The sequence below is a fragment of the Lathyrus oleraceus genome, chromosome 4, assembly GCF_024323335.1.
Source record: "Lathyrus oleraceus cultivar Zhongwan6 chromosome 4, CAAS_Psat_ZW6_1.0, whole genome shotgun sequence".
In the NCBI taxonomy this organism is placed as follows: Eukaryota; Viridiplantae; Streptophyta; class Magnoliopsida; order Fabales; family Fabaceae; genus Lathyrus; species Lathyrus oleraceus.
The window spans coordinates 285,903,761-285,928,562 of NC_066582.1; the positions used below are offsets into that span (position 1 = coordinate 285,903,761).

Sequence of the window (24,802 nt, forward strand, 5' to 3'; positions counted from 1 at the left end):
TTTGGTCAACAATTGACTTTTTGGTCAACTAGTGACCAAAGTCAACCATCCATTCCTAAGTCCATATTGTCTTGACCTTGGTAACATTCACCATTCTCTATGCCATTTTTATTCACATCATTTTTAACATTCATGTTTGTTACACACTTTTAAACCTGACTTGTGTTTAGTCCTCATGTCCAATTAATCCATTCAAATTCCAATCTTAACATTCATTTTTTACAAACTTTCATAATTCTATAAACCATTAAGTTTCACTCACCATACATTTTCCATTCATACTTAATCCGTTCTATTCAATGTATATTATAATCCATAAATAAACTTTCCATAACATTCAAACATTCATTACAATCCAAATTTTCAAAGCCCAACTTAATTCCATAACTAGCCAATCTCATTTATTCAAACAAAACTTTACAATCAATGCAATTCAAGGAATTTCCATTCCATTACAATACTCGATCTTTACAAACTAATCCATATTCACATTTTAATTTACAATATCTCCATTAAGTTACAATTCATAATCCAATCTCAATTACAAGTTACAAACCATTTCCAATTACAAAACTACATGCTTAAAACAATTTCAATAATTCAAGTCCATTCTTTTTTCCAAGCAATTCCATACGCGAGAAACAACTCTTCAAGCCAAACTTCACTCTTCAATACAATTTCCAAACCCAAGCCCATAAGTCTCACAAACTTTTCTAATCAATACCCTGCAAAAATCATTGAGCTAATCAACATCATTAACGACATTCGTTCTACTAACATAATCAATACTGATTAACAAACTAATTCACATTCAAACCCATAATTAACTGCACATGCATAATTCTGAATTTCACAAGTCAGAATTAACGGCACTTTAAATAAGCTAACCTTCATAACAGTTTTCTTTAACATTCATTGACTAGCTAATTGTTAACTGAATTTTTATAACTCCATAACTAACTGCTTACTAATTTTAACTAACAATCTTAATATAACCATGCAACTAACATTAATTGATTTTAAACAACCTCCTAATTATTCATCTTTCAGTTAACAATAATTAACACCAAAATAAATCATAACATGCAGCAGTTTATATGGAATCGGTTCCAAACTCTCAATAACATAGCACGGTAAAGCAAGGCACTGATGCAAGTTTACCTTTGATCAAAACCAATTAACAACATAACATTGAATTTCATAAAGCAGTTCAGTTAAAATTTTCATTTCATTCGAATTCCAATTTCTAACTAACTATTACATCTCTAACTAACAGTGAATTACAACATGATTTCATGTGGATTTCAATTGAATTTCTAACCATTTTTTAACCCTATATATAGAGATTCGCTTCAGATTCATGGGAGGGGAAGAGAGAAAAATCAGAAATTGAGAAGCAAAAATCAAAATTTTCCTCATTCGTTTTTAATCAAACATGAAGCATAACAGAAGCAGCAACAAGCATTCATGACACGCGCATCAAACGCATTCACATAAGCATAACAAATTCACAGAATTAATCCTCATAATTCGTAACAGAAGAAGCATATAGAAGGTGAAGAAGAAGAAATTGTCAATTACCCTGGTTTTTGAACCTTCACCCCCCTCATCTGATTGAATTTCACCTTTGGGCTTGGCCTTCCAGGCCCAAACCAGAATTGATTCTACACCATAGTTTTGGGGCCTATACCCCTATTTCATTAATCATGGTTGATTATCAATTAATTCTTGTTTAATTTGTTAAATCTTTAAGTTAGTTAATTAGGATTAATATAATTAATTTTTCTTAGTAGATTAATTTCTTTAGTTATGATTTAATTGTTTAATTGTTTTAATTAGTTAATTGTAGGTGCATTGATTAATTGCGATTAATAGAATAATTATAATTAATCGATTAAATAGAAGTCTTTAGAAATTTTAGGTTTTAGTTTATTAAACTTAGCCTAATTTATTTTCATCACATATTCATGTATTATTTTTTAATTAATTAATTGGTTAATTAATTATAAATTATCTTGATTTTTATTTCCATTTAATCAACTTGTACATATTGACCATTTTGCCCATATGTAGAAAAATCTTGATTTTGGCATGATCCCCTAGTTTAGGATATACTTTGAATCATTTGAGTTAATTAATTGATTAATTCATTAGGTGGTTGTACATAACCCAGTTGATTTCCTTAAAATCCCATTGATTAGTGTTGATCAAAGGTCACTTTGGTCAACCAAATCCTTTGCAGCGTTCTTAAATCCCCAAGCCTATTCAAGTGATCAAAAGACCCTTGATCACTTTATAGGGCAAGTCCATTATACTCAAGTTGTACTGCATATGCTTAATATCAGGAGCTCAAGACCTCAAGGTTCAAATCCAAGTTTAAGACTTCAAAGTTAACACCTATCAAGCATAGCTGACAAAGTGGACTACTTCTCAAGCACATGAAAGGTATAAATATTTGTCAATCATAATTCAGATTGTGTGGCATGAGCCTTAAGAAATAAGGAAGAAATGAGAGTGAAGAATTCCATTAACTCATTTTGAATATCTTTGGGTACGGGACGAATGACCCAGTTTCTCATCGTATTCACCTCTATTTATAGACTTTAGCACAACTCAAATCAAATGATTGCCAAGTCTTCTTCCATAACAAGTAGCATTGCATCATCAGGATCAACACTCGGGATCTTCTATCAGCAACTTGTCAATTCAGATTCAAGTTTTATGTCACGAGCCTTAAGTAACGAAGAATGATGGGAGTGGAGCATTCCTATACTTATCTAGAATATCTTAGGGTACAAGACAAATGACCCGATTGCTCAAGGTATTTCCCTTCGTTCATAGACTTTGGTGTAATTTGAATCATACAATTGACAAGTCTTATTCAAGCAAGCATTAGTCATTCAACACTTCAACCATGAAGAACCATTACACTTATCTTGGATTCAGTGACAGACTCTCCTCCTTGATGTCCATACAACTCTTAGGATCATTATCTTAAGGTCACACACCCATTTCTTAATCATTTTCCTCATGCACTGCCTACAGTTATAGACTTTGGTATATTTTGTTCCTTGCCTATAAGGTGCAGACCTTGGCATCCTTACCCTATAGAGTTACAGACTATGGCAAGCTCTCTTTTGCCTATGGAGTTACAGACTCTGGCAAACTTTGATTCTGCCTACACAGTTACCGACTTTGGCAAAGCCCCATTTCTCTATGCCTATGTAGTTACAGACTTTGGAATTCATTCATTCTGCCCATAGAGTTACAGACTCTGAATACCTCTTTCATTTCCTATAAACTACATACTTTGGCATCATTTCTCTTTGCCTATGGAGTTATGGACTCTCGAAACCTTGCTTTTTGCCTATACAAATACAGACTTTGGCAAATATCCATTTCATTGTATGTTACAAACTTTAACCTTTTTTCATCTTACCTACATAGTTACAGACTTTGGTTATCATTCATTTCGCCCTATAGAGTTATGACTCGGGCATTCAGTTCCTTATGCCTTGTATAGTTACAGACTATGGCACACCTATGCATCTTGTCCATTGGAGTTATAGACTCTGAAATCTGTTTCTTGCCCTTGTATAATTACAGACAGTGGCAATCTTTTCTTTCTCCCTATAGAGTTACAGACTATGGCTATATCTCTCATTATGCCTTATGGGGTTGCAAACCCTGGCAAATATCTTTTCCTACCTTATAGAGTCTCAAACTCTAGTAGCATCCTTGGTTCAGACCATGCTTGCACAAATTCACTATGGTTGATTACCATCATTGGTTAAGGCCATACTCTTGCTTTTGAAGCAATTTGCTTTGCCTCTTGGCAATCCAATCAAATATCTTTCTTTGTTCCGCATTAGTTCCATGAACTACAAAGTTCTGACTTTCTCATTGCACTGTGAGAATACGTAGGCGTAGAGCAATCAAAACAGTTCTCGTTGAGTACAACGGATGTTAGAGGTGCTAATACATCCCCCTTGCATAACCAACTTCCTTACCCATTTATCTCTTTCCCTCGGATTTTATCAATATTTTTCCTTTCCTTCGGGAATAAATAAATTTCTATGGCGACTTTGCTGTATGTTCGAACGTGCGATGTGTTCGGGTATATTTCTGCTAGCTTCATTGTTACCAATGGATTTGTTTTTTCTTCATGTTTATGAGTTTTATCTTAGAATGGGATTTATGAAAAGTATAAAAGAAAAATAAACTTTTTCCATTTATTTTTTTGTTAAAAGTAAAATAAAAGAAAGGAAAGGAACATGATTTTGAATGCAAAAAATGTTTTTATTTATTGATCACATAAGACTTTGAAAACAAGGAGGCCCTTACAATCTATCCATATTTCTCGGGCGAGGACAAGGAATTGAAAAAACGAAATGCATTACATTGTAATAGAAAAGACTGTGGGGACCACGGAGGCCACCTAGTTGTTTGGCGTGAAGCCAAGTGAGCATTTACGCACGAAGCTGGAGACTTCTCTTATGTTTGACCCTTTAATAACTATTGTGACATTGTCATGTTGATACCTGTCATACCCCAATTTTGTCCAGACAATTTAAAAACTTTCGTTAAGCATTCCTAACCAGAGAGCATGATGCATGAACTTAAAACTTAGGGGTCCTTAATAGATCAAGGCTCCATAAACCCTAACTAGATATAACATTCATTATAAGGCCTTCTAACCTTAATTTCATCTAATGTACCCTACCCTTCACATAATCATATAGGTCACTAAAGTCAATCATTTGCATATCATCATAAGCATACATCTCATATGCATAAGCATGATTCAACACAAGGAGACATATGACTTGGATTCATGACTTTGTGCTTACACCTAGCAGATACCTGAGTTTATCAACAATTTGAGGTGAATCGAGCAATCGAACCCTAATATCTTGGTTTATAACATTACTGGATGTTCTCACCTGCATCGTAAATCACTTATCTTAAGGCATTTGATCAAGCATTATCATGCCTTGACCTTTTGAGGTTTATCACATATGTGGTTGACCAAGATATCCATTTGATTTCATACCTGACTTCACTCTTGGATCCCTACTCATTAAGGACCAGTCAGTGATTCTTGGTTACATGTTTGCTAGTGTTTGATTCAGTGATACATTTATTCGTTCATTTTCTCCAATCATGGTTCAATGTAATTCAAGGCCTTGTTATCATTTGAACTCGACAATCCATTACATGTTTGTGTCATAATCTTTTTCCCAATCAATTTTAGTTTCAAATTTATTTACGAAGTTCCAATTAATTTGGTTCAAAATCAATTTCGGATACTTAAATTTGATTTTTCGAGATTTAGATTAATTTTGGGAAATTGTTGCATTTCTTATCAAACTAGCTTTAGAAATAATTATTTTTTTCGTTATTATTTCCAATTAATTTTAGAAGTTTTCAAAGAAACGTTAGAATTATTTCATGCCAAATATGGGCCATGTTTGTTTTAAATCAAAGTTGACTCATTCACTCATTCATTATTGAGATAGAAGGTCAGAATGAGGGTTATAATTCACCCAAAAAAAAACAAGATTAGCTTAAGCCCATGACTCAATTTCCAAATTCATATTAAAAGGCCCAAAGTTAATACTCAAAAGGAAGGACGTTAAGGCAAAAGTGTCCAAGAGGACACACGTTGCCATCAAATTACAGGACGACAATTAAAATTACAAGCACATGTGTTTTTTTCATAAGCTAAGCCAATGTCCTGATTTTACTACATCATGTTAACGCCATGCTACGTAGCTTGAGAAAAGAGAGAATGAGCTATAACTATGAGGCGTCCAATCTTTGATCTTCCATGCTCTATTCACTCCCGTTCGGTTGTGCATCCATATGATAAGGACCTGCCATAATATTCCAAAATAAATTCAGAGTCAAGATACATATCAGATGGCCTTATCATTTCTTTTAAAATAAGAATTCTAATCCAAGACTAAGATAAATCAATTTCGTACGAAGTACATATGGGACCACAAATGATAAGGAATGGGCGATTTTACACAAGATTTCCTTCCATCGAGAAGTAATGGCAACACCACTCAGGAAGATTCCCACAAAATCAGGCATGCACAAAAAACTCCCCAACATATTGATACTATAGCAAAGGCCATCTCATCAAATCCAGAGGCACCTCACCCCAATCTAAATCTGAAGAAACTCTCCTATAAAAGGGGGAGAGGATACGAATGAAAAGGGTTTTTTTTCCGGCTTCGTATATACTATTGTTATGCTGCCAAAATATTTTGGTAACCTCTACCAAAAAAAACAAGCGCAAGGAACTCAGAGCTTCTTAGTAAAACTCCAAGCAAATCAAACCTAACACATGACAGAAAGCAGTAAAGCGCGTAGAAAGGAGAAGAAGGAGAAGAGCGTTGTGAAGTAGGAAGAAGTCGTTTACCTAGTGTCATACCCCAAAATTTTCCCGTTAATCTTGCAAGACATTTTTCAAGGCACTCCAACTCATTTTTCAAGACATTGATCTTAAAGGAACAAAGACCCAGCACACAGGTGGCCAAATCCAGAAAATGACTTAAACTGGCTTGCTCGCTAGGCGAGCAAAACCCTTCGCCTAGCGAACTCTTCGCTGCACCACTCGCCTAGCGAAGCTTGCGAATACCAGAAATTTTGGGCTTCATTCTGAGCCCATTAGGTCACAAAAACTATTATAAATACCAAGACCTCATTCAGAAAAAAGGGGAGATAGAGACAGAGAGAGGGAACAAGAAAACCCTGGAGGCTAACCAAGAGAATTCAGAACAACCCTAAAGGAAACCCTGAAGGAAACTCATATGCACAAAGGTTACCTCCGCCCAACTCAATCCGACACCAACCCTAAGAGTGATCTGCCAATTCAACATTGCAATTCGATTGCAAACAGGTTTGTACTACCACTACCGCTTTATGCTCCCAATTTACGTGTGGCATTATGATTGAATTTATAAGTGTATTTTAGGTTTTTGCATGTGGATTTAAGTAAGCATGGATGTCTTGAATGTTTAACCATGTAATTTCTGTAATGGATGCCATAGGGTTTGGAGCTTGCTGAAATCGTACTGTTATTAAACTCAAAACCCGCAGCCGTTCGCTAGCACATCGCTAAGCGAACATGTAGCGAGTGTTCGCCAAGCCTTCGCTAGGCGAGGCAGTAGCGAACATGACAGTCACTGATTTTTTTCCGTTCTGTTCTGTGCTTATCTGACATGCTCTATCATAGCTATGTATTATTTGCCTGACATTATTACTGTTGTGATTCCTTTGTTCGGTGCGACTATTGATCGCACCCCATTCGGTATTCTGACCTGTTTACTGAATTTTGTGAGGGCTCACATACTCCCGAAGAAGGTAGCTTACTAGGTATTCCACTTTATTTGTGGGATACCCTTGTGGAGATTCATCATAATTACCTAACTGATTACAAATGTTGCCTTTAAATATATGATCTTGGCCCTCTCTTTGTTGCCTTACGGTATTACGGTCATGTCCCGCGAATGTAAGGATACCCTTAGCCAATACCCTTCGGTTAAATCATCATAGTCCCTCGATGACCCTTCGTTGTAGCCTACGGTTAAATGATGATCGTCCCTTCGAATGCTAAGGTATCCTTACAAATGTTGCCTTCAATGACCAATCGATGACCCTACGATGTCCCTTACATCCAAAGGACAAGACTACTTACTTCTCAATAGTAAGGACAGTTTTACCTTCATAAGGATAGGAAATACCCATAAAGACCTTGGGTAGGTATAACTCTTAAATGCTGACTCACAACTTAAAATACCTTTCACACCTCACACTTTGCAAAACATCTATTAGAAAATCACCACGTGGTATACATTCGTGCTAGAATCATTTCCAAGTTATATTTTTCTAAACAACTTTCAAAATTAAACGAGATAAATACTTTGTATACATTCGTACAAGAATCATTACAAAGTTAAACTCTCTTTTCAAAACATTTTCTAAACAGTTCTCAAACACTTTTTCAGACAAGAAAAACATAAGTGATCAAGCAATTAAGAGCCCATGGATAACCATGGATACAAAGGGTGCTAACACCTTCCCTTTGTATAATGTACCTCCCGAACCCAAAATCTAATCAAGGTCTTTCCTGTTCTTTTCCGCCTTTCCTTATTGGATAAAAGAAAAGTCGGTGGCGACTCTTGCTATCAGCGACATTTGCTTTCCAAAGCAAAAAACACAAAAGTCAGTTCACCGTATAACAGAACTGGCGACTCTGCTGGGGACCCTTAAAAAGAGAGGTTGCCTTAAAAAACAAGATCACTTATTTGAATTGTTTGATTTACTTTTAAGGGATTGCTTGGGTATTTTATGCTTGAGTGAAAAATCCTACACCCGGATCTAGTGTACCTTAGGTAAGTAGCAAGAGATCATCGCGACTATCCGGCGTATACTGGAATTGTTAAAATGATGGCTACGGTTAATGTGACACTTTGGATGTCCTGATGTTCCTCATGTTTACTTGAGGAAAAATTTGGCGTCCGCGTGGTGTCATCAAAGCGTTAACCAGACCTTTAGAACCCTAATTGACTCATCCTAGCCATTAGAAAGTAGTGAGATAACTGACTTCGGTTCCGACTGGGGTTGGTTGAGACTCGATACTACACTCTTTGAGATTGGACTTTAGGGAAGCTTTGGTCAACCACTTGGTGTTGCACTTAAGTGGACTTAAGGAAAGGTCAATGATTGGAGATCCTTCTAGAACCCGGTTACCACTCTAGGACAGGTTGAACCAACCAAACTTCAATGGGGAGGGTACTTACCTATGGAACTCATGCAAGCCTTAAAACTTAGGAATGATTGTTGTGTGACTTGCTTGTGCTTGTTATTTACATAACATCATAACATCATAACATCATAACATCATAACATCATAACATCATAACATCATAACATCATAACATCATAACATCATGGCATTGTACTAACCATTTCAAGGACTTAGGGATTTAACTTTGCTCTGTTTTGTAAGGCTATGGCTTCCAGGAAGACCATCTGGATCAATTTTGTAGCAATCTCTCCTCAACTAAAGGATTTAGTGTCAGAACTTCCCGATCAGGCGCAGTTCATCAAGAAACATGGTTATCTCCTCAATTTGGTTACCACTGGTTTCAAAGAAGATATGATGAGAGTTCTATTCCAGTTCTTCGATCCTAAACATCATTGCTTCACCTTCCCAGATTATCAGTTGGTACCCACATTAGAAGAATTCTCCAGGCTGCTTGGGATACCTATCCTTGATCAAACACCTTTCAGTGGTTTAGAAAAGAGTCCGAAGTCCGAAAAAGTTGCCGCAGCTTTACACATGACAAAGTCCTGCATTGAAACCAATTGGGTAACAAGAAGTGGAATGAAGGGTTTACTTTCCAAATTTTTGATAAATAAGGCCCGAGAATTCCTCAAAGTTATGGATGTCCAAGCTTTCGAAGATGTCATAGCATTACTAATCTATGGTTTGGTGTTATTTCCTAATCCAGACCAATTCATAGACATGAATGCTATTAAGATATTTCTCACTCATAACCCTGTGCCTACCTTGCTTGGAGACATTTTGCATTCCCTTCACACTCGTACTATGAAGAGGCAAGGGACTCTCATGTGCTGCGTGCCTTTATTGTCTAGGTGGTTTATTTCGCACCTTCCTCAATCAGTCTTGAAGAACGAGCAGAATTTGAAATGGTCTCAAAGGATAATGTCGCTCTCCCATTCAGACATCCGTTGGTGTCCTCATCTCAAAGAAAATGTTATCCTCATTGACCGTTGTGGAGAATTCTCTAACGTACCACTCCTGGGGAGGAGGGGAGGTATTACTTATAATCCTGCTTTAGCCCTACGTCAGTTCGGTTGTGCTCGAAGAGATGGTCCACATGAAATAATTATCCAAGGCACTGTGTTTGACTATGACAACGATTCCCAAGGTCTCCGTCAAAGATTTGTACGAGCTTGGGGAATGGTGAAAAGAAGTACTTTAGGACAGAAAAACTCTATTCCTATGGAACCTTATCTCAGATGGGTACGCGCAAGAGCTCGTGAACCTGTCATGCCATATCTTGCAATCGGACCTCTGATTGTCGAACCAGAAGTTGAAGGAGGTGCCCCTCAGATCATTCCTTATCCAGATATGCCTACCAATGTTGAAGAATTGAAGAAATCCTGGATCCAGTTGAGAGAGGAAAGAGATACTGTTGAAACTCGGTTCGGTGCAGAAAGGAAGAAAGTGTTAGAGCTCACCAGCCAGCTTAATGAAGAACGAAGACTCAATGCATATCTTCGCCCAAAAAGAAGCCGTCCCTGGGAGACTTGAGCTTTCATTGTATTTTATTATTTTGTTGTAATAAACGTTGATTAAAAAAAAGTTATTAATAAAAGTTCCTTTCTCGGTGGTTTACGCAAAATTAAATTCCAAAGTCCTTGAAAACATTTCATACATTGCATAGCACAACATAACATTGCAAACAGGTATTCTAAAAGATCGATGTTCTCACGGTCTTCCTTCTAAACAGAAAAATGGCCCTCGAACAAACTGTCAAAGATCTCCAGGCTCAGAATGCTCAATTCCAGGAGATGATCTTGAACTTATCCAAGGGGAAGGAGGAGCTGAAGGCCCTCTTGCTCGAGAAGGAAGAAAGACAAGAAAGCTGTGAGTTACATTAACCCGGGAAGAAGGCTTAAAGGACAGGCCGCAGGAGTCAAGATTGGAATTCCGAAGGATAAAGAAGATGAGACAGAAAATGATTCGGAAGAAGAGAATGCTGATCCCTTCAACCCTGAGGACGACGATGAAGATTATGTAAATGAACAGTACTCTCCAAAAGATGATAAGTATAAGTTGCTGGAAGAACGCATGCTAGCTATGGAAGGTCAGAAGGCGCCCGGTCTGGATTTCGAAGGCTTAGGACTGGTCTCTGATGTGGTCATTCCCCGCAAATTCAAGGTCCCCGCTTTCACTAAGTATGATGGTGCATCTTGTCCTCAGATGCATCTGAGAGCTTATGTGAGAAAGATTCAGTCGTATACCACTGATAGGAAGCTATGGATCCATTTCTTCCAAGAGAGTCTGTCTGGCACACAGTTGGAGTGGTATTATCAGCTCGAGAGCTCTAACATCCACACCTGGACTGATTTAGCGTCAGCTTTCTACAAGCATTACCAGTATAATTCTGAATTAGCGCCTACTCGGCTACAGTTGCAGAATATGACTATGGGATCTAAAGAAGGCTTCAAAGAATATGCTAAAAAATGGAGAGATTTGGCTGGCAGAGTCAAACCCCCTATGACTGATCGAGAACTAGTGGACATGTTCATGGGTACACTGACTGGCCCATTCTACAGCCATCTACTGGGAAGTTCTTCATCGGGTTTCACTGAACTTATATTGACCGGTGAACGTGTTGAAAGCGGCATTCGAAGTGGAAAGATACAAGCGGCTACCTCTGCAAGCACCAAAAAGCCCCATCAGGGAAAGAATGAATCAAATGCTATGTACGGTGGAAGGGGTCATAATAAGAAAAACCGTGACCATACCATTGGAGCAGTTACGATTGCAGCACCGCCATCTCAAAACTTCCAACACAGACAAGACAGGCCAAGAAGATAGTTTACCCAGATCAATATGACTTTAGCACAAGCACTGCAGGGTATGCTAAAAGCAAATTTAATTACCCTCAGAGATCCTCCTGCAAATCTCAACACTACTTCTCCTCGTTATAATCCCAATGCCAGGTGTGCATATCACTCCGATAGCCCCGGGCATGGTACAAACGATTGCTGGTTGTTGAAGAATAAGATTCAGGATATGATCGACGCTGGAGAAATTGAATTTGATCCTCCAGAGACCCCTAATGTCATCACTACTCCTATGCCTAATCATGACAAGACTGTTAATGCTGCGGATGACAATTCTCACATTTCTAATATAGCTGACTTAGCATCTCCTCTCCTGATCATCAAGAAGAATTTGTTGCAAGCTGGTTTATTTCCAGGTTGTGCTGAAAATTGCGATCTCTGTATACTCCGACCCAATGATTGCTTAAAGTTGAGGAATGGTGTTCAATGGCTGATAGATGATCGTACAATTCTCTTTGAAAAGATTCCTAAGGTGGAAAACCCTGTTGAAGAAATATCTGTGATTGCTAGGTCCAAAGTTCCAGTGAAGATTACCGCTACTAGAGTACCTGTGAAGATTACTGCTGAGCCCAAGGTAGCTCCCCTAATTATTACTGCACCTGGCCCAGTACCGTATTCCTCAAGCAAAGCCATTCCGTGGAATTATGGAGGTGATGTGTACATCCACGACATAAAGCAAGATGATAATTCTGCTAATCCTAATGACGTTGACATTGTTAGGACTAGTAAAATTACTCGAAGTGGAAGGATCTTTTCTCCAGAAATCTCGCCTCCCGTCCCTGAGACTCAAGGAAAGGAACCAGTAATCAATCCTTCTCAGTCAAGGACACCAGTCGAAGTTACTACCGAAGATGTTGCCGAATAGGAAATGGAAGAAATGCTGAAAATCATCCGCAAGAGTGATTTTGATGTGGTAGAACAGTTGGGGCATACTCCGTCTAAAATTTCGATGTTGTCCTTGTTGTTATCTTCTGAATCTCATGCCAGTGCATTGATAAAATTCTTGAAGACCGCTCATGTACCTCAGGAGACATCTGTCGATCAGTTTGAAAATTATGTTGCTCACTTGGCTGTTGACAATGGCCTAGGCTTTTCCGATGCTGACCTGACACCAGCAGGAAAGAATCACAATAAAGCTCTGCATATCTCCATTGAGTGTAAGGGGATCACCTTGTCTCATGTGTTGATCGATAATGGCTCTTCTTTGAATGTGCTGCCGAAAGCTGTGCTCGATAAACTTGATTGTAAAAGCATTGAACTGAAACCTAGTGACGTTGTGGTGCGTGCTTACGATGGTGCGAAGAGCGTTGTCCATGGTGAAGTGGTTCTCCCTATCAAGATTGGACCTCAAGTCTTCAACACTACCTTTCACGTGATGAACATTCGTCCTGCCTATTTCTGCTTGCTGGGACGCCCTTGGATTCATAGGGCAAGTGCTGTAGCTTCGTCTCTCCATCAAAAGCTGAGGTATCCAATAGAGGGTAAGATTGTCACTGTCTGTGGAGAAGAAGAGTATATTGTCAGTAGTGTGCATACCTTCAGATACGTCGAGATGGATGGTGAATTCTTTGAGACTCCTTCTCAGTCATTTGAAGTAGTTCCTCCGACCAGTCCTGTCCTTAAGCTAACTTCCCGTGTGCCCAAGGTTATTCGTGCTCCTCCTGCTATGATTTCTCTGAAAGATGCTCAAGTCGTGGTTGAAGATGGTGGTCGTACTGGCTGGGGTCAACTGATCGAGGTACCGTACAAGTCTGATAAATTTGGCCTGGGGTTTAGCTCTGAAAAGGTAGTCGAAGATCAGATTAATGTTGTAGAAGAGGCTGACAGCGATTGCGACTTGGATAGCTGGATTTTCCCAACAATTGGTGACGGACTCAATAATTGGAAGGCTGAAGACACTATCCCGATCTCCTTTACTCAGGAGTAATTGTTATTGCTTATTTTAGTGTTTCAAATTTTGTAATTTTTATTGAACTTCTTAAAGCATTGTGTCTATGCCCGGGGCACAATAGCTAACTTGTTGAGGGTTTTGTCATTTTCATAAGCATATTCACATTCAATAAATCAATGGACTTTTTGCATTCAAATATTGCGCTCTTTATCTTTCCTGTCATCTTTCAAATAAGCTATACTTTCTTACACACACTCACGTAACGAATTGCAGATCCATATCCACTCTGGATCCTGTCGATAATAATTCTGCTACTGTTCATTATGACTTTGAAAATCCGATCTACCAAGCCGAGGATAGAAGTGAGGAAGATTGTGAAGTACCTGGAGAGCTTGCCAGACTGTTACTGCAAGAAGAAAAGACTATACAGCCGCATGAGGAATCAATTGAAATTGTAAATCTGGGCACTGAAGTAGACAAGAAAGAAGTCAAAATAGGAGCAGGCTTGGGAAACAGTGTCAAAGAAAGATTGATTCAGATGTTACATGACTATGTAGAGATTTTTGCTTGGGCTTATGAAGACATGCCAGGACTGGATACTGATATAGTAGTGCATCGTTTGCCAATGAAGGAAGATTGTCATCCTGTTAAGCAAAAGGTTCGTCGCATGCATCCTGAAATGTCTGAGAAAATCAAAGGCGAGGTTATGAAACAATTTGATGCAGGTTTTCTGGCTGTTACTTCTTATCCTCAATGGGTTGCTAATGTGGTACCAGTGCCAAAGAAGGATGGTAAGGTGCGAATGTGTGTAGATTATAGAGATTTGAATAAAGCGAGTCCCAAAGATGACTTTCCACTTCCGCACATTGATGTTCTGGTAGATAACACCGCTCAACACAAGGTATTCTCATTCATGGACGGATTCTCAGGTTATAACCAGATTAAGATGGCCCCTGAAGACATGGAGAAAACTACGTTTGTGACGCAATGGGGCACTTTCTGTTACAAAGTAATGCCATTCAGTTTAAAGAATGTGGGGGCAACATACCAGCGTGCTATGGTAGTTTTGTTCCATGATATGATCCACCATGAAATAGAGGTATATGTGGATGACATGATAGCCAGATCTCATACTGAAGAAGAACATCTCGATCATTTATACAAACTATTTGAGAGGTTGAAGAGGTACAAGCTGAGATTGAACCCGAACAAATGCACCTTTGGAGTAAGATCCGGTAAACTCTTGGGCTTTATTGTCAGTAGTAAAGGAATTGAGGTTGACCCGGCTAAGGTGAGAGCTATTCAAGAAATGCCAGTTCCCCGTACAGATAAAGAAGTCAGAGGTTTCTTGGGACGCTTGAATTACATTGCCCGATTTATCTCCCATTTGACTGCTATTTGCAAACCCATCTTCAAATTATTGAGGAAAAATCAAGAGATGATATGGAATGATGAATGTCAGGAAGCTTTTGAAAAAATCAAGAAGTATCTCCAAGAACCTCCAATTCTGATGCCACCAGTTGAAGGAAGACCCCTAATCATGTATTTGACCGTGTTAGAAAATTCAATGGGGTGCGTGTTGGGGCAACATGACGAGTCTGGTCGAAAAGAGCATGCCATATACTACCTTAGCAAAAAGTTTACCGACTGTGAAACAAGATACTCATTGCTCGAGAAAACTTGCTGTGCTTTGGCTTGGGCTGCTCGCCGACTAAGACAGTATATGTTGAATCATACCACTTTATTGATTTCTAAGATGGATCCTATCAAATATATATTTGAGAAACCTGCCCTCTCCGGAAGAATAGCAAGATGACAGATGATTTTAACAAAGTATGATATCCAATACACTACTCAGAAAGCAATCAAAGGAAGCGTGTTAGCCGATCATTTGGCTCATCAAGCAGTTGATGATTACCAATCTATGAATTTTGAGTTCCCAGATGAGGATGTCATGCTTGTTACTGATTATGAAGAACCTGGACCGGATGAAGGACCCAAACTGGGATCCCGATGGACTATGGTTTTTGATGGATCTTCTAATGCATTGGGCAATGGTGTTGGTGTTGTAATTATTTCCCCAGGGGTTGCCATACGCCTTTCACTGCTAGACTATGTTTTGATTGTACCAACAATATGGCTGAGTATGAAGCATGTATTTTGGGACTCAAGGCTGCTATAGACCTGAGAATCAAGTTTTTGAGTGTGTACGGAGACTCAGCCTTAGTAATCAGTCAGATCAAAGGAGAATGGGACACTAAACATCCGAATCTCATCCCTTACCGAGAGCGGGTGTTGACATTAATCCCATACTTTGAAGATATTACATTCGAACATATTCCACGAGAAGAGAATCAGTTGGCAGACGCATTGGCTACCATGTCATCTATGTTCAGAGTCAGATGGGATAATGAAGCTCCCAGGATCACCATTGAACGATTAGATGAACCAACATATTGTTATGAACTTAATACTGATGAAGTAGAAGAGAAACCTTGGTTCCACGAAGTAAAAAGATATTTAGAAACTCAGGAATACCCTGAAGGGGCATCCATCAATGACAGGAAATTTCTGAGGAAGTTCTCCGCTAAATTCTTTTTGAGTAATGGAGTATTATACAAACGTAATCATGATTCGACTTTGCTTCGCTGTGTGGATAAAAAGGAAGCAGAAAAGATTATGGAAGACATACATGACGGTATTTTTGGGACTCATTCTAGTGGACATACGATGGCCAAGAAGATTCTGAGATCAGGGTATTATTGGTCTACCATGGAAGCTGATTGCCACCATCACTCCAAAACTTGTCACAAGTGCCAGATCTATGCGGACAAAGTACATGTACCTCCTGCTCCATTGAACGTGTTGACAGCACCTTGGCCCTTTGCAATGTGGGGCATTAATATGATTGGAGAGATTAAACCTACTGCTTCTAATGGACATCGTTTCATTCTTGTTGCTATTGATTACTTTACAAAGTGGGTAGAGGCAGCCTCATTTGCTTCTGTCACCAAGAATGTGGTGGCACGGTTCATCAAGAATAGTCTTATTTGTCGATATGGCATCCCTGAAAGAGTTATCACAGACAATGGCATCAATTTGAACAACAAGATGATTACTGAACTCTGCACGCAGTTCAAAATAAAACACCATAACTCTTCTCCGTACCGGCCAAAGATGAATGGCACCGTGGAGGCTGCTAATAAGAATATTAAGAAGATTATACAAAATATGACAGTAACATACAAAGACTGGCATGAGATGTTACCATTTGCTCTTCATGGTTATCGCACTTCAGTACGAACTTCGACAGGGGCAACTCTTTTCTCTCTAGTCTACGGAGTGGAAGCCATTTTACCAGTGGAAGTTTAGATTCCCTCTCTAAGAATTATGAAAGAGGCAGGCTTAGATGAAGATGAATGGATTCAGACTCGACTCGATCAGATAAATTTGATTGATGAAAAGAGACTTGCGGCTGTTTGTCATGGGCAAATATATCAGAAGCGCATGACCCAGGCATTTAACAAAAAGGTCAAGAGACAGGTGTATCAAATTGGCGACTTGGTGATCAAGCGTATCACTCTACCACAAGGTGATTCTAGAGGCAAATGGACTCCCACATACGAAGGGCCATTTGTAGTTAAGAAGGTATTCTCTGGTGGAGCCATGATACTTGCTACAATGGATGGCGAAGACTTCCCACATCCCGTGAACGCAGACATAGTTAAAAGATACTACGCATAAAAGAGACCCGCTAGGTCGACGTATCTAGGCAAAAGTAAGGGCATCCCGACGAACCAAAAGGGTTCGAGCAAAAATTAGGGATAAACATATAAAAATGTACACCCGGCAAGTCGAAAACCTGAAAAGGCGGCTTGGGCAAAAAAGGGTATCCTGGTGGACTGAAAACCTGAAAAGGTGGTCCAGGAAAAAATTAGGGATAAAAGCGTATGACTATGTCCCGTTCTCGGTCACCTTCACCCAAATCAAAGGGACTGAACAAGCCAATCACTTTTATCCGACAGCAGGAGATGAGAGGCTTGAAGACATAATGACAGTAGTGGAATTAAAATCGATGGGACTTTTTCTGCATAGCTTTGTCTTTGTTTTCTTGACAATTTCCTCTTACTAGGATCTCTGTCTCCTTGTACTAAAATTGCCTATTTATAGGCCCTCTTTCAAAATCAATACAAATTTTACTTGCTCTGTTTTGTTTGCATAAACGTCCATTGATTTAATTCGAATTGATATATGCATTTGAACATGATTGATGTTTACCGAAAATACATGCATAAAATAGGAATAACAGTTACTAAAAGACTTTAGGGTCGAGGATAGGGTCTAACCATGCTTTCCAACAAGTCCGGTTACAAATCCTATTCCCCAACAAAAACCAGTTATTCCCCAGAAGAAATTGGCATCACTAGACAGACTAGTCATCTCTTCCATCCCCAGCCAGGCTCTATTGAATATTTCTACCATCAGACAGAAATCAAGTATCCCCAGCTAAGAAAGGGTCATCAATACAAATATCTCCAACCAGAATATGGGGATTTATTTTCCCCTGGGAAAAATTTTCAGACGCATAATTCATTCATGCATCATTTCACATCATATACGTGCATGCAATGTTCGCATGTATCATTTCACATCATATGCGTGCATGCAATGTTCGCATTTATCTTCAAAAGCATAAAACATCTCATGCATCATGACATGGCATGAGGCTAACGTTATTTTTCAGGTTAATTATCCTCCTGATACAGTCAAAATAAAGATCCATTCAGACGGATATCTTCATCGATTACATTCAAGATTCAAATACATCTTTCAGATATAATCCATATGAACATTCGTTCTGACAAGCACTCTGATATCCTCCTAATGGTGGCATCTTTAAGCCCATCCCAGACATTTATTGCAAATACAACATATACCAATATTATCAGATATAGCCTAACGTACGGTTCATTCTGATTCAGCCCAACATATGATTCCTTCAACTATTCCTATACGGTCTAACGTACGACCCACCGGGATGTTCATTTCCTCAGATACTACATAGCGTACGGTACATTCCGAGGTGTAGTCTAGCGTACGACTACTTTTCGTCAGATACAGCCTAACGTACGACTCATTCTGCAACTCAGATACGATCTAACGTACGATCCATTATGATCTTCATTCCTCAGATACTATCTAGCGTACGGTACATTCCGAGGTGTAGTCTAGCGTACGACTACTTTTCGTCCGATACAGCCTAACGTACGGCTCATTCTGCAACTCAGATACGATCTAAGGTACGATCCATTCTGATCTTCATTCCTCAGATACTACCTAGCGTACGGTACATTCCGAGGTGTAGTCTAACGTACGACTACTTTTTTTCGTCAGATACAGCCTAACGTACGGCTCATTCTGCAACTCAGATACGATCTAGCGTACGATCCATTCTGATTCTTACTTCGTCAGATACAGCCTAACGAACGGCTCATTCTGCAACTCAGATACGATCTAGCGTATGATCCATTCTGATTCTTACTTCGTCAGATACAGCCTAAAGTACGGCTCATTCTGCAACCCGGATACGATCTAGCGCACGATCCATTCTGATTCTTATTTCGACAGATACAGCCTAACGTACGGCTCGTTCTGCAACTCAGATATGATCTAGCGTATAATCCATGCTGATCCTTTATCCCCAGCGAAGTCGACAGCCTAATGGATGACTCACTATACGGTCTAGCGTACGACCCGGTGTGGCACCCATGTCTTCAAATTGGTCTGATGTACGAAGCACTCTGAAGCTCTCATCATCAAACTTCCTGGATGGCATCTTTAAGCCCATCTCCATCAAGACTAACTTTTAATTAACAAGTGCAAATTTTTGGGGCATTCTAAGTGTTCAATAATCTTCCACCTCCAGACCACGAATGGCATACATACCATTCTAACTCTCTCAGTTTAAGAATATTGAACAGGGGCAACTGTCATACCCCAAAATTTGCCCGTTAATCTTGCAAGACATTTTTCAAGGCACTCCAACTCATTTTTCAAGACATTGATCTTAAAGGAACAAAGACCCAGCACACAGGTGGCCAAATCCAGAAAATGACTTAAACTGGCTTGCTCGCTAGGCGAGCAAAACCCTTCGCCTAGCGAACTCTTCGCTGCACCACTCGCCTAGCGAAGCTTGCGAATACTAGAAATTTTGGGCTTCATTCTGAGCCCATTAGGTCACAAAAACTATTATAAATACCAAGACCTCATTCAGAAAAAAGGGGAGACAGAGACAGAGAGAGGGAACAAGAAAACCCTGGAGGCTAACCAAGAGAATTCAGAACAACCCTAAAGGAAACCCTGAAGGAAACTCATCTGCACAAAGGTTACCTCCGCCCAACTCAATCCGACACCAACCCTAAGAGTGATCTGCCAATTCAACATTGCAATTCGATTGCAAACAGGTTTGCACTACCACTACCGCTTTATGCTCCCAATTTACGTGTGGCATTATGATTGAATTTATAAGTGTATTTTAGGTTTTTGCATGTGGATTTAAGTATGCATGGATGTCTTGAATGTTTAACCATGTAATTTCTGTAATGGATGCCATAGGGTTTGGAGCTTGCTGAAATCGTACTGTTATTAAACTCAAAACCCGCAGTCGTTCGCTAGCACATCGCTAAGCGAACATGTAGCGAGTGTTCGCCAAGCCTTCGCTAGGCGAGGCAGTAGCGAACATGACAGTCGCTGATTTTTTTCCGTTCTGTTCTGTGCTTATCTGACATGCTCTATCATAGCTATGTATTATTTGCCTGACATTATTACTGTTGCGATTCCTTTGTTCGGTGCGACTATTGATCGCACCCCATTTGGTATTCTGACCTGTTTGCTGAATTTTGTGAGGGCTCACATACTCCCGAAGAAGGTAGCTTACTAGGTATTCCACTTTATTTGTGGGATACCCTTGTGGAGATTCATCCTAATTACCTAACTAATTAAAAATGTTGCCTTTGAATATATGATCTTGGCCCTCTCTTTGTTGCCTTACGGTATTACGGTCATGTCCCGCGAATCTAAGGATACCCTTAGCCAAGACCCTTCGGTTAAATCATCATAGTCCCTCGATGACCCTTCGTTGTAGCCTACGGTTAAATGATGATCGTCCCTTCGAATGCTAAGGTATCCTTACAAATGTTGCCTTCAATGACCAATCAATGACCTTACGATGTCCCTTACATCCAAAGGACAAGACTACTTACTTCTCAATAGTAAGGACAATTTTACCTTCATAAGGATAGGAAATACCCATAAAGACCTTGGGTAGGTATAACTCTTAAATGCTGACTTACAACTTAAAATACCTTTCACACCTCACACTTTGCAAAACATCTATTAGAAAATCACCACGTGGTATACATTCGTGCTAGAATCATTGCTAAGTTATATTTTTCTAAACAGCTTTCAAAATTAAACGAGATAAATACTTTGTATACATTCGTACAAGAATCATTACAAAGTTAAACGCTCTTTTCAAAACATTTTCTAAACAGTTCTCAAACACTTTTTCAGACAAGAAAAACATAAGTGATCAAGCAATTAAGAGCCCATGGATAACCATGGATACAAAAAGTGCTAACACCTTCCCTTTGTATAATGTACCTCCCGAACCCAAAATCTAATCAAGGTCTTTCCTGTTCTTTTCTGCCTTTCCTTATTGGATAAAAGAAAAGTCGGTGGCGACTCTTGCTATCCGCGACATTTGCTTTCCAAAGCAAAAACACAAAAGTCAGTTTACCGTATAACACCTAGGTTCGCCGCAAATGTGGCCGTCGGACTAGCTCCGAATTGGTACTTTCTTTTTTTCTTTTCTCCCTTTCACATCGCTCTCGAGTCCGTCTCTTTACTATACGTCGACTCCGTTTTTTTTCTCGCATGAAATCCACGTTATCGTCGTTTTGATTTCGGTGTTAAGGCTTCGATCGGACTTCCAGATCTGGATGATTGGGATTGTTGTTGGGAAATCTGAGTTCGGATTCGAACTCTGAATAGGTCTTTTATGTATGATATGGTTTTATTTTGGTGGTTGATCGGAGAGTAGAGGCGGCGCCGTCTGTAACACCCTTCTAAAATACCCCAAAATATTTAATTAAAATAGCAATATATCAATCAGAGTAATTATGCAATTAAGGGTGTCACACAATCACTTCACACCATTTTCCAAAATATCCTGTCATGCTCATTTATTTAATCAAAATAAAACATTTGCATAATACGCAGCGGATACAAACTAACAACATTCAAACCATGTAATACATTACATGTAAAGTTGTTCAACAACCAAAAGAAAACATAGTAAAACATCCCATCCCGATGTTACATCTACCAGAGCATGACCCACTAAGGAACTACACTAGACTCCAAGCACTAGCTTCTACTCAATCACTGCTCGTTACCTAAAAAATAGTTGTAAGGGTGAGTTCCTCAATCGATATAAAAAGCATTATAGAATATCATGTAATGCTAAGTAAATAACACATGAATCACCCTAATTACATCACACATTCAGTAACGGCAACATCAACTCATACTCATGATCATACTACACATAAACATCAAAACACACGTATAATATTGGAACACATCCATTCATATTATACACAATACATACATTATGCAATGAGACTCCATGCATGCGGTACCGACTATTCGTGAACATATAGTTCAACTTCACCGACCAAATCCAGGTACGGCTACCAAGCTCACTAGTCCCACTCATTTGAGACCTAGTGACTCACATCACTAATTCCTCACCATGGGAATTAGCTACCACCCCAAGGGCCATGCTATGCACGCTAATCACCTAGCATGCAAACATCAACAACAGTCCAAAATGACTAACATCACTAATTCCTCACCATGGGAATTAGCTACCACCATAAAGGCCACATTATGCTATGCCAAATCACCTAGCATGCAACATCAACAACAATCCACAATGGACATATGCTCACACTCTAAGCCATAAAACAGTCCATCCACAATTACATACATAATATATACAGTCACAACATTATGCATATTTTCACACATCATCATATTTATCACATAATCATATTATGTCATGCCAAATAATTCAGTCACAGTATTAGCACACTCTACTAATACCTATCCTACTCAAAACAACGGGAAATAATCCCTACTATATCACACACCGATATAGGCCAATCACCAATTATGTTCACAACATTAAAGTACCAATTTTCCCACTTTTCAACAGTGTTAACCGGTTAACGCCCTGGGTTAACCGGTTAACGCAGGACAGAACACGCTTCCTGGCCAAATTCAACAGTGTTAACCGGTTAACGCCCTGGGTTAACCGGTTAACGCACACAGAACAGCAATTATCACAAATCACAACAGTGTTAACCGGTTAACGCCCTGGGTTAACCGGTTAACGCAAGCAAAACAGCAATACTTCCCAATTCCTAACAGTGCTAACCGGTTAACACCCTGGGTTAACCGGTTAACGCAAGACAGAAAGCTGTTCCTGCGCTAACACGAAGCAGAATGCAGAATTCTCCGCATTTTCCGCCGTTGGAGGACTTCCGGACCTCCGATTCCGATTCCGTAAAAAGCTATACGTTCGGGAAATCACAACTCACACAAGTACAGATTCAATTTCAGTTTTAACATAACTTATCCATCACAATTTTTCAGCATTCGACATCCCAATTAGGGTCAATTCAACGGTTTATCACTACCCATTACATGTTAACCCATAATACCCATTAAACAACGATAAACCCCCCTTACCTGAGTTAATCCGACGATCCTTTAGCCTCAAGCTCTTCTCTTCTCCAACCTTCTTCCTCTTGCTCTGCCTCTTTGCCCTTTTCCTCTTTTTGAGCCGCTTCTCTGTTTTCACGTGAAAACCTTTTATTTACCAAATGGACTCTTTTTCTTATTTCCAACTTATATATATTTTCCAATAATTATTATTCCGATAATAATAATAATAATCCAATAATTCCAACTATTTAATTAAATTAATAAATATAATATTAACTTAAATTAAATAATTATCTTATTTTTATCGGGGTGTTACAACTCTCCCCCACTAAAAGAGTTTTCGTCCTCGAAAACATACCTCAAGCGAATAACTCCGGATAAGACTCCTTCATCTGACTCTCAAGTTCCCAAGTCACATTGCCACCTGCTGGTCCTCCCCAAGCTACCTTCACCAAGGCAATCTCTTTACCCCGCAACTGCTTCAACTCTCGATCCTCGATCCTCATAGGTGATGTTTCAACAGTCAGGTTATCTCTCACCTGTACATCATCCACTTGGACTACATGCGACGGATCAGGAATGTACCTCCTCAACTGAGACACATGAAAAACCTCATGCAAATTCGCAAGTGACGGCGGTAAAGCGATACGATAGGCTACCTCCCCTATCCTCTCCAAAATCTGATAAGGACCAATAAATCGAGGTGTCAACTTCTTCGACTTCAAAGCTCGACCAACACCAGTTATCGGAGTAACACGAAGGAACACATGATCTCCCTCTTGAAACTCAAGTGCCTTCCTCCTCTTGTCGTGATAACTCTTCTGACGACTCTGAGTAATTCTCATCTTCTCCTGAATCATCTTAATCTTTTCCGTAGTTTGTTGAACAATCTCCGGTCCAACTACAGCACTCTCACCGGACTCATACCAACATAAAGGCGTCCGACATCTCCTACCATACAAAGCTTTAAACGGTGCCATACCAATGCTCGAATGAAAGCTATTGTTGTAGGTAAACTCAATCAAAGGCAAATAACAATCCCAAGCACCTCCCTTTTCCAAAACACAAGCTCTCAAAAGATCCTCCAGTGACTGAATCGTCCTCTCAGTCTGACCATCAGTCTACGGATGATATGCAGAACTCAATCTCAGCTTAGTTCCCAAAGCCCTCTGCAAACCTTCCCAAAACTTCGATGTAAATCTAGGATCTCTGCCCGAAACAATACTCGACGGAATACCATGCAAACTTACAATTTTCTCAATATACAACTCAGCTAATCTCTCTAACGGATAATCCATTCTGATCGGAATGAAATGAGCCGATTTCGTCAATCTATCGACAATCACCCAAATAGCTTCAAAATTCTTAATCGTTCTCGGTAAACCAGAAACAAAATCCATATTGATACTATCCCACTTCCACTCTGGAATAGCCAACGGTTGC

The 24,802-nt window shown here is 39.3% G+C and overlaps 1 long non-coding RNA gene across 1 annotated transcript; it reads right to left on the reverse strand.

The window, feature by feature from the left end:
* Nucleotides 1–312: 312 nt before the first annotated feature.
* On the reverse strand, nt 313–21,502 carry LOC127135454 (uncharacterized). Its single transcript, XR_007808558.1, has 2 exons — nt 21,376–21,502; nt 313–725 (listed from the first exon to the last, which is right to left on the reverse strand). It is a non-coding gene; the product is annotated as an uncharacterized LOC127135454 (long non-coding RNA).
* Between the last annotated feature and the right edge of the window lie 3,300 nt (nt 21,503–24,802).